This window comes from Pygoscelis adeliae, unplaced genomic scaffold (assembly GCF_000699105.1).
Source record: "Pygoscelis adeliae isolate BGI_AS28 unplaced genomic scaffold, ASM69910v1 Scaffold294, whole genome shotgun sequence".
Lineage (NCBI taxonomy): Eukaryota > Metazoa > Chordata > Aves > Sphenisciformes > Spheniscidae > Pygoscelis > Pygoscelis adeliae.
Window position 1 is genome coordinate 3,113,174 of NW_008824722.1, and position 12,525 is coordinate 3,125,698.

Genomic DNA, 12,525 nt, shown 5'->3' on the forward strand with positions numbered 1-12,525 from the left:
AACACCCAGAAAGAAAGGTCCCTGCCCAGGCTGGTTGTGGACCACCCTAGCCAAGGATTTGCTGAGCTGCGTAGATGCAGTATGTGGGGGGTATCTGTAGAAGATGGCAGCAACCGGAGCATTCGGAACATTGTACGTGGATTAGATGAGTTGATATGTTTTCATAGGACCAAATAACAAAAATCAAAGCTGAAAGTCACTAAAAATAAATGTTTGCCTTGTTAGAGACACGATATCATTGCTGCTTAGAAGGGGGATAAACTACACTTGTTAGTAGTAGCATGCTCTAAACACTTGTACTAAGATTTAATACACATGGAAGATCACCAAAAGTAAGAATGTCGATGAGTGTGAAGGCACGTGAAATAGGAAATTCAGATGTACCATGGCCAAAAAGTGGCAAACACAATGGCAGAAATAGGTTGTGAAGATGAATTGTGAGTGAAGAGGTCATTGAAAAGGAAAGCCTTTCTCTGCTTCTGAAATAGCATTCAGAAATGAAAAGCAAAGAGGAGAAAGGTTTAGGGTCCCAAAGGAGAAAGCTTAAACTAACTCATGAGCAATTTCACAGCAACTCAGCTAAATTTTTCTCCAGAAGCATTGTCACATCTTAATAGTTGCAACAAAGTTTAAGAAACACACTTTTTACTCACGATTAAATTTGAGAACAAGGAGGAATGTTGCTGTCTTTGCGTGTGTATGTGCATGTAATATGAATCCATTTAACATGAACATATTTTTAATTCCTCGTTCAAACTGACATCACTTATTTCCCTTGTGTCCTGGACTGCAAAAGAAAATGAATAGAAGCCATTTTGGGGTGGGTGGTTTTGGCCCTAAAGAATATCTTCAGGAATAGAATTATATCATTGATGGTTCTACTACACCCAAATGAAACAATCTGTGCCAAAAGCAAGCAGAGAAATATACTGGTGAATTGCATGCAAATCCTCACATTCTTCTTCTGGCCTCTAATTCATTACATTTTTCTAAATGGTCAGAAATGGAGTTTACAAATATGTGCCCATAGTTTTTGGAGGATCTGAAAACTAACTACAACTGAAGAAAAATATGAGAAACAGCATAGTTCTGGCTGCAGCCCTAAAGTCAGAAGAGATAACGGAAAAGAATTATCCATGAAAGTCGTCAGTCAAACAAGCAGCTACAGTATCAAATTTGTGTTAGAATGCTAGTATTCCTAATCTGAAATTAAAATCTACATCATATTGTCAACTATTCATCCCAACAAATTTGCATATAAAAAAAATGTATTTTATCTGTAGTGTATCATCACTTCATAATTCAAATTTAGAACACATATGGATGTCAAGCACAAGAGAGAAGAAGAAAACTTGTGAGATAACACCAACAAGGGAAAGAAGGAAGAAAGGCTAACATCTAATTTATCATATACATTGAGATTCTTTGCAGCACAGGGGGAATCAAAAAAGATTACATCAAAACACATGCTTGTAACAATAAATTTATATTGGGATTAAGATTTGTATAGGAATATATGGAAAAAAGAAAGGTGGCAATCAGATGAAAAATGACAACAATGGGCAAACCCACCAAAAAGATTGACATTATATAATAGCTTCTCCCAAAATTAATGAAGGAGCTCTTTAATCATGAGAGTCAGCATCCGCAAAAACCCTCCCCAAAATTTCTGAGTCATAGTCTACGACGTTCCCATTTTGCAGTACTAGGAACCCCTTAAAAACTGACATGAGATGCTGCCTCAAAGATCTTTTCGAATCCACATGCTCACCACTGAAGAGATGACCAATGAATGCAACAACTGCCATCCTACCACGCTCAGAGTAGAAACTAAACCGAAAGCCATCAAGGAAACCCAAGTGAGACCAAAGCCTTCTGTAGTGTTTCAGAAGCGAGTGCACAGAACTGGAGAGCACACGCGTTTTCTGAGCATCCTGATGCTGGCAGTTGGACCTCCTGTGACATCAGGCATGAATTGTGACAGAGTGCGTGAATGCAAACTTAGATATTTTTAAGTACTTTATGTATCCTTAGAATACGATTTCTTTAAAGTAGCATCACGCACTGTCCTATTTCAAGGATCAATGAATGCTGCATGAGGACTAGTATATCTTTGTATTCTTTTTCCTGAAGACAGAGATCACACATGATGCATCTGGATAGGCATGATATGTACACATCACTCTTAAATTCCCAAATTCTTAAAAAGCAAGGACTGAGTCAACATAATACTCCACTCCTTCATTCTTTTTCAGAAAATAAATTGAATTGGGTCCACTTTACTGTGTGAGATCCTGTGAAGAAGATATTCAACCGCAAGACAGTCTGTGTTCTGTGAAACATGAAATATCCCACAGCAGTTTTTACTTTTCACGCAAAAAAATTGCTCTGACATCTGCAGTCAGTTTTTTTGCTAAGCGTCAGCTATTGTCTCCAGAAACATATGTAAGCCGTGTAGTATTTTGGAAGCTTTGTACACTCCCAGTGCGCATTACATCACAATTATTCTGTGCATCTGAAATAGCAAACAATGTCAGGACTTCCCATTACATTTGTCATTAGCATTAGTCTGTTATAAATTGGTAGGGCAATTAAGTGCAAATAAGTAGCCTTCATAATGTGATTTTTATTATTGTTGCTATTAGTTTTGTATATGTGATGTTTTAAAATTGAAACCTCAATGATTTCCTCAAATACATGGGTGTCTCACAAACAACAGGAGTACTGCATCCCTGGTTTCAACTAGATATGCAGCTTATTTATGGATAGCGGGATGGATTAGATCAATATCTATTGCATAATCTGCTGGACTATCAGAAATTACTTATATCAGAAATTAATCCACACCAAATAATTGGGGCTGACTTAAGGATTTCCTCAGAAATACTCTGGAAAAAAAGATAATTCAATTTTCAAAAGTCTATGCTAAGGCAAATACGAAGCACGGATCACCGAATGAAGCTGAGGGACTCTTCATTTTTTAAAGAAAACCACTTCTTTTTAATGTGAAGTTGCTCATGCATTTGCCTGAAATCATTGAATTTGTTCATGGATGTGAAAGAGCTTCTTTTAGAGTTAGCAACAATAATGAAGCGTTACTGCTACTGTGGTCCATACTTGAATTACAAAGTGGAAATACCTGGCTAAAAATGAAAACATTATTTCATTCAGATTTTCACATTTATTGGTATGTGTAGGAAAATAGCCAAATCTCAGAAAGTTTTTTGATCTATGACGATTTTTAGTCTTGGTTCTCTCCCATTTTTTGTTCATTCTAACATGAATTTAAATTCGTTTCTCTTCCTACAGACATTACCAATGCTGCTGCTGTTTTCATTTGAACCTTTATTCCTGCAATTTTAACAATTATGGTTTAGATAGCTCTAAGACTGATTGGCACCGTGAAACCCACAAAGAAATCTAAATTATTGACTTCTTTCACTATTGCAATGTCACTGTAGATGTGCAGATAAATCCATAATGAGAATTCAGTGATGTTCTAGTATCAATAATGATACCATTAGGTGTCAGCATTAATACTGCTATGTTTATAAGACAATGTATCATGAAAAGGAAGCCCTGCCATTATGCTTTCCTACTGTTTTAACCAATGAAACAAAACCAGGCTATTTACCATAAAAAAAACCCAGAGATTAAAAAAATTAAGATGTTATTTTACCTCACTGACAGTTATCTATAGGCAACTGTACATTGCAAAATATTTGATCATCAAAGCCAATAATCTAGTGTATCAGAAACTGGTTTCTCATAAAAGGCAATTTTCCTATTTTCACAGTGTACTGATACTTTATCTTAGAGAAAGAAATGTGGAACTTCTCTTACAGTCACAAAGCAGCTCATTCATACAAGTATTGTTTCAAGTACACTGTACTTTATGAAAAAAATCAACTCTGCCTAGCCAATGTATTATTTATTTTAGTGACAAGCACAGTTTGGAGCTTTTTGTAAGCAGATCGGTATGGAAATAATAGATTTGAAGAATGAAATCAAAAGGCCCCACCAAAAAGCTTTTATGTAAGAATACATTAGTAAAAAAGAATAATAGAAAGTCAAGTTAGCACCTTTAACGAGTGAACTGGTGTGGAACAGAATAGAATAGATGTATTTTCTTTGAACCCTCCATTTACACTATCTTGTTGATCTGTAAGATTACACTTTCTATTTACCTGATCGTTACAAGAATTTGAAACAACCATCTAGCAGTAAGATCACTTGACTCAGGCTCTTTGTTGGTGTCAGAACAGATCTTTCCTAATTCCTATGAACCAGATATTCTTAAAAGAAATAGCAGAGGCATCTCACTTCTTTTTTGCTTTTAGTTCAAAGACTCTCCTCCTAAGCAGTTGGCCTACCGATGCCAAGCAAGATCTGTCAATTCCTAATCATAATTTTCCTTCATTTAAGTATGATTAGTCCATGGTTCCTCTGCTGACTGTGATATTGCCCGCCCAGTTGTACTGTGAAGATAGACATATTTTTTACTATACTTTTCATGAACGTATTCAGAATTTGTGGTCTTCTGGAAAAACAGATAATCATTGGAGCTGTTCTGGTGATACTAAGTAGTAGCTGGTACTGCCAAGCAGTACGTAAGAATATCGTTTATAATCTCATTGCAGACAAGCCAGGAAAGAAATATCAATGGATTACATTTTATAAAGTGTATATTTAATAAATATATTAAATGCTGAAATAGACAAATGCATAAGATGAAGTTTTACTTACTGTTACTAAAAGCCACAAAGTGATTCAGAATTTTATCTGCTATAAGTAAGGAATGATTTAGCCCACGTCATAATAAAAATATTAGAAGCAGGAACTCTTCCAGAAATTCTGTACTGCCAGTAGATGAGCAAGGTATAAAATGAGCACTCAGAAGATGAAACCACGGGAGAAAACCAAAATGAATTATTTGCATCTGTAAGAACAGACTTGTGGAATTTTCTGCATTAGAACTCTTCTGTATGGAATATGTGTAAGACACTGTCTTAAGTTGTCTCAAAGTATCAGTAGAAAAGGTTATAGAACAGTATGAATGGTAACAAAGTCAGTAAGACCAGAACCAGGAGTTATAATGGAATAAGGAATGAAATGGCTGCACGATTATGTCTGAGGTGTAACTTTTCAATTAAAACTGATGGAGATGGTGTATGGGACCCCAATTTTTTACAGGATTTATGAGGCAAACCAAAGAGCTATTAACTAATAAGTCTTATGTCCATATAGAGCAAACTGATAGAAGTTCTAAAAAAAAGCATAGAATACATGAATGTATGGATTTATTATCTAGAATTTTGGAATGTAAAGTTGATTTTCTTGGAAGTTACCAGGAAGTCCCACAAAATTCTCTCTTGAGGCCTGTGCTGCTCAGTATATTGATGGAGCGGAAGGGTAAAATAGCACCATGACAAAGTTTGATGATGACAAGTTATTAAATTCACAATTTTCTGCAAAGAGCTGCAGACAGTGTTCATGGTGCTGAATAACTGGGCAGTAAACTGGAAGATGAAATTCAGCACAGTATCAAGTTATACATACAAGGAAAAGCAATAGTAATTCTGTATAGAAGATTATGGGCTCCAAAATGACTAATACCACGCAGAAAAAGTATCTTTGAGATGTGATAGACGTTGATAAGAAAACAGCGTCTGTAAAAAAGTAGTAGTGTCTGTAAAAAAAGTTTTGTTCTCTACTCCTGAAAACAAGTAGAGAACAAAACAGTAAACATCACGGTGCTGCTACATAAATCATGGCCATGGATGTATCTTCCACACTATATGCAGTTCTGGCTTCTCTTTCTCCATCTGGATATCAGAAACCCAGAAGGGTTACAAAGAAGGAACTGAAATGCATGGAATCGCTTTAGTAGAAGAATGAAGAAACTCAGACTTTTCAGCCATGAGAAGGGATAACTTCAGAGCTGATATGATAGAAGTGATATGAAGGAGGTGAGCAAAGGATGACTGCTCACCATTTCTTGTAGTAAAGGAATTAGAAGGCATAAAATTAAGTTATCAAGAGGCCAGTTCAAAACAAATAAATGGGGTGCTATGTGCAATTAAGGGTTAAATCAGGGAACATACGAGGAATGAAGGATGCTAAGAATTTACATGAGTTTGACAAGCTATGAGACAAATTCACAGAAAAAACAAATTATTAAAATGAAAGGTACAGCCTCTGAATCAAGATGATCCTGAGCCTCAGATTGCTGTGCACTGAGAGGTCAAGCTGGAAAAATAGCAGCATTTGCCCTCCTCTTCTACAGCTCTGTTGGAATCTGCTTTTGGCCAGATAATGCCCTGCTAAATGGACTCCGTACATCAGTTCCCCTTGTTAATTATTTTAATACACCCACCAGATGGACACATCCAGTTAAGAGGCCCTGTTATAACTGGGTATCTTACATACATTTATGCTCAGCATAGCTTTTTCAAGTACAATTTCTGATCACTTGCCTACAAAGAGTCTGTAGTACGAGTGAGGAAACATTCTTAAGAAGTTACTGAGTCTTCTTTGGAAACTTGTAGAGAAAGCAGCTGTCTGCCTTCCCATTACATAAAGTGAGTAAGAGACTTTTTTATTATCATTTGGGCACGGGGGAGTGTTGCCAGACAGCAGATGGAAGAGGCATTCTTAGAAATGCGTAAACAACATTTTTAAAAAGTTTATCACTGTATTTATGGCTTTACAACCTGTAACTCAATTAGTAATAATCGGCTGAAAGATGAGATTCACCTTCATGAGTAGCTTGCCTTGGTACCAGAACTAGAATTTCTACATATCTATTTCTTGATTAGACAATACTAAAGCCACTGTCCTTAGAGTATGTTTTAGTATCATGAAAACTAAAGTTTGCATGGTTAAGTGAAGATGAGATTTGGCTTGTTGTAATTTTAGTCTCAATGTATGCAAGTGTCTTCAGCATCAGGAGTAGTCATAGCTGAAACAAGGTCAGGAAAGCTAACATAAAGTAGAAACTAGGGCTGGAAAAGAAAGAGGCAAGAGCTAAGAACCAAGGCTGCACAGATCAAGGGCAGGATTAGGAACTAGCACTCAGTAGGAAGAGGAACTAGGACAAGGTCTAGAAAGCAGAAAATTGGATCAGGATTTTAGACAGGAACCAACACTCAAGAGCAAGAACCTAGAGCATAATTACAACTAAAAGGCATTAACCCAACCAGAGCATCCTGTCCCATTTCCTGTATATCAACACAGGTTACACGAATCAGCTGGCTCAGAGGTGAGGCCATGACACTTCGGAAAACTAGTTATGGCCAGATGACTAAGAGAGAGATGCCTGAACTGACTGTGAGAGACATCTTGACTTTGCAGCTTTCAGTGACAGCTGAGCTAGCAGGATGTGCTGGGTGACATGAGCTTCTTCCTCATCAGCAGATACTAATGGAGGACCCCTACACCCTTTTTGTCAATAGTGAAGCCACATGTGAGCAGTGAGCTGGAACACAGTTGCCCAGATGAGATGAGAGGGACTGGCAAACCCATAAAAGTTTGAATCAAAGCAAATTGCAATAATCTGTTGATGCACAGAGGTGCTGAGAAAACAAGACAATCCTCAAGCCTTTCTCAAAATGGGGAAGATTCTACTCTTGGTGGCAAACAAACTAGAAACCACACACCATTGCATATGCTGTCTTTCTGATGCAACATTACAAAATACATCCTGAGTACTGGTCTTGTTTTCTTTAGCAAGGCGGGTGCTAGTTTCCCTTTTGGAAGCTACAGATACACAAACTGAAATAGTTAAAATCATTAAGTTCTTCTATGTCATAACATAAGACATGGCATTATGTATTCTGTGACACCATAACTTCTGTCCATTTTTGCATTTCTAATAGTTTTGCGTATCTGTCAGTAGAGCCCTCTCATGTGTTTTTCTGCCTAGGCACACATGTCCGTACCTGCGCACTTCAGGTCAGGTCGTTTAACCTCTCTGCCTCAGTTTATCCATCAGTTGGAGTGAAGGTGTACACTCATGAGGGTCCTAAAAGAATTAGTTCTTTATAAGATTAATTTGTTCTGCAGCGAATGCTATTATATTAGCTTAAAGTATTTCTTTGTCTTACTCTACAGACCAACAACTTTGTACCTTCCTTGATATCTATTAGGAAATTGAGTTTCTTTTTCAAGAACTGGGTGACATTTCTAATACAACATGTTTTTCTCATTAATATCAATGTGACTTCCTGCATTTTAACCTTAGATACGTACACACACTTCAAACCAAAATCTAATGGGAGAAGTAAACAACGTTCAGGTATGAGTGTTTGCTTCCTGTTAAATTCTGTGGAAATTGTGAAAATATCTCTGTGCAGAATTGGACATGACTTGTTTCCTCCCTGCTGCTTGAACAACGATAACTTTCATTCCAGTCACTGCTGATAAACCTCTCCTAATGAATCCCTACCAACCTTGAATCTAATGGGAAACTAAATTCCTTTTTTTACTCAGATACCTTTGTAATTTTTTGTACATTTGCTATATCACCACATGCTGAATTTTTACTGGGTCTTCTAGAAATTGCTCTGAAAAAGCCTCCATCCAGCTGATCCAATATCTCATCATGGTATCAGGTTAGACATTGGCAGAAATCTCTCCAGTTTTATCCAGTTTTAATCTGTTTCATTGGCTCCCTATGAAGTTTCAAATGGATTTTAAAGCATTATTCTTAGACTAAAATCTAATAATCTGTTGGTTCAATATAGTCAACAATTCTTAAATTTTGAGTCATCTTGCATTTTGAATCTTTAGCTAGTGGATCCTCTACTGTACTTCAGGTCTGACAAAGGCAGCAGCACAACAGAAGTTTCTCTGCGTAGCCCCACAACCACGTAATTGCATTTAATTGTCTGTAATCACACTGCAAATGAGTCCCACTTCCATATTCATTCATCTTTGGCACTTTTTCTGAGATTATTAATATCAAGTGATAACTTTTGAAGAGTGGATATAGAGATCAAACTCCCTTTATATAGGAGTCCAGGCCATATAGTACTGGGATAACTTTGAAGTAGGAACCTACCATAGAAACCCCTTCATATACCATCCTCAATCCCTTGATAAGACTTATAGTCTCTTTCTAGCTATTTCAAAAGGTGTAATGGAGACAGCAGGTGCCAGGTTGCCTTCTAATTGTGCCCCGCGGCTTTGGATTTCACTGCCTAATGGCAGCAGATCAGTTACACTATGTTGACGTAGTTTAACAACAGGCTAAATAAAGACATTTTTGTTTTTCTGGCTCCTTAATCCATGTGAGATGTGTTAGCTATTATTTTAGTTCTGTGCCCCACAAGGCTTTCCAAGCAGTTCTCCAGACATGCGCATTGTACTCATTCCTGTTTACAGAAACAGAGCAGACTACTGGTGTGAACATGTTTGTTGGTTTGTAATGAAGTGTCTTTGTATTGGGGAAACTAAGCCTTTAATTAAAACCAGCTGGCACTATAAACTGTTTCATGCTCCATAATACTGACCGTGGTTTTCAGTTGGAGAGATGGAAAATCAGGGGGTTTCCTCATCCTAACTAGAAACTCTGTTGCTGGTTTTCCTTTTAAAGATGGAGTACTCCATCTCACACAAGAGATGAGTAAAACAACTACATTATAACAATTTTATAGTCCCAAATGCTGCAGTATTTGCATCACAGAGAGTTTTACAAAAGGACAAATAAACCATGTGACAGCCACCTTGTTACTGTGTCTGCATTGCCAGGCAGCTGATTTCTTTGACTTATAATAAAGGTAAATACAGACTCCAAAAAGTTCAGGAAATATCATGCTCCTCAATAGTGTATGTATTGTCAGTTGATAAGGGAGGGTGGCCAGATGTGCACAGTTTTGAGAAATAAGAGATCAAGAAGAGAAGTACAACATTGCCATTAAAATAATAGCTCCCATAAGCAAAATCCAGTCTTAATTATTTTTCATTTCAGTTATGAGTTAGCTTTGCTAATGCTATTTCATTATCTGCCTTCTCATGAAATCTATTCCCCCAAATTAAGTGAGTTTGCCCGTAACATTGTGTTTGTAAATCTACAAATATGAACTTGTTAGGTATTTGTAGAAAGAGACTACAGTGATTAATAAGGCAAAAGATTAGGAACAAGGACAATCTGGGTCCTAATCCCAGCTGAGCCACTTATGGTTTAACCTTGGGGAAGTTACTTGACCTTCATGTTTCTCAGCAAACTCTGCTGGAAATTGGATACCAGCTGGACCTCGGAGAATACCAGACACGTCTGCCGAACTCCTCCCAATTAGCAATGTTAGAATAATGGTGAGCAGGCTTGCATTATGATTGTGGGGTGCTATGCACATAAATACAGTCAAGGATTAATGACTCTCCTTCCCTTTCCTGGCAGGGCTAAACTGATGTTAAAAGGTGGCCTACGCACTACACGCCCTGTCCAATTGTCAGCTATATCATAAATGAAAATAATGGTGCACGTGAGGCAACTAGACTTAAAAAGGATTCCAGCTGTTCCCTTCCACCCAGCATTCGCCTGCACTTCCAGCAAGGACATTTATCAGCTTATCTGTTTAGAAAGATTAGATTTATAGGGCCAGACTCTTAGCTGCATCCATGATGAACTAGCTGCTGTACTTTAATATGGGATCAGTTCTACGCAACTTGAAAAGGCAAGTCCAAGAGTTGGTAATCCCTAAGGTGAAGTATCATTCTGGCCACATTTACCCCAAACACACCTGCCAATGATCCTATGCCAGCAACTTTATATCATCAAAGAAATTCCTCATGTCAAGTCTATCCCAAAGTCCTTTCATGCAACTAGGGGATTTTCCTGAGCTGGGTCTAAATTTTCTTCTGTCAACATTTGTTGTATCCACAAAGAAAAAGAAAGAATGAAAGAAAAACAAGAACACAGGGCACAGTGAAGAAAGGCTCAGCCTTTAGTCACTTTAGCAATAAAATGATAGAAACCCACATCGTCCTCAGACCTCACAGTTCACTGAAGGGAAACTGGTGAGAAGAAAGGTGTACTCACATACAACTGCCATTATATATAGTTCAGACATGGTTTCATGCAGGTATCTATAAAAGAACATAAAATACTTAAAACATCACCATGAAAGTAATTCGAAAACGCAGATAATAAAACAGCACCATATTATCATACGAAATCTTGCATACTTCCTACAAGAGAAAATAGTTCTTAATAAGTAAATAGAATGGAAGCTAATATAGCACGGTATAATAACTAATGCACTATTTCAGAATGATCAAATTGCGAAGAAGCTGTGATGTGCAGGCTTAAGTAATATGTCCGTTACTTTGCTTTTATTGTCATCCTCAGTCAGTATGTTTGTTTCTTTGTTTATTTATTCACTAGGGTATGGAGCTATACTTTCCAGAAGAAACATGCAGTATCTTTCATACAAAAATTTCTTTGAAACTCCTCTGTGTGACAATGCATGCCCCATTTAGCCTTGTCGGGCAGGGAGAGTAGGGATTTTTGACAGATAACTGCTAATTTGCTGCAAAGTTCTCCACCCGTTATTTATTGTTCTATTACTTTACAACCAATTTATTTTTAAGCAGAGCCACGGAGACACACTCACATGCCCTTGAGTGCAGTCTTGTTGGTAGTGCTTATTTGTCTGCTAAACAAAAAGCTAAATACATCTATATAACTTATTTTAAGTCCTCTCTGTAAAGGATTGTGTAGGACCATATAAGACCTCCCAGTATTTGGTCAGTTTAGCCAACATGTGGGTTGTCTAAATATGCTGCAGACATAATAGAGCTGAAAATACTACACTAGCAAAGGAAAAGCAGGGAAGAAATTATGTCCAGGTGTCCACTGTCTGATAGGACTTTTTCTGGAGCTGGTACAGCTCATGCCTTATCAATTTTTGCTCTATGCCAGGACTACTCAGGTTAGTTGGGTCTGCTGGCAAATTTTGCAAGCAGCAGCTCTGCAGGACATCATCTCAAGGTTTGGCACTCAGCATTGCATCTTCTTAGATGGGAAACGTGCTGGCACATTCCCACTGCTTCCTGAGAGACCTGGGGAACAGCTACAAACGCAGGATCTCTGCAGGAACGGGGGAAAATCTCATATTTCTGCAGCGTTGTGGAAGTCCTAGCAAAATGTATCCAAGCAGATAAACCAAACTTTAGTCTGTCTTTTAGGTGGCCCTGCTCTGCAGTGTCCCATTGTCGTGATCTAGTTCACAGCAAATTCTGATGTTTTGTAGACACTACATTGTCTGTGTCAGAAAATGTGCCACTGCTGTCTATTAAGTTGTGATAGTATTTATTCCACCTTTCAGACTCATAGTTTTCCACCTTGTTCTACACCTGACTGAGAAACACTCAGAAAGAACTTGTGCCTTATTCCTAATCCATGTCCCTGATCAAAGCAAGGAAGAATTTTAGCCTTTGACAATGCAGCTAGAAAAATTATATATGTATACTGAAATCTTGTTCTCATTAACACCAAACAGTATTTTGTGCTTGAAGTTTAAT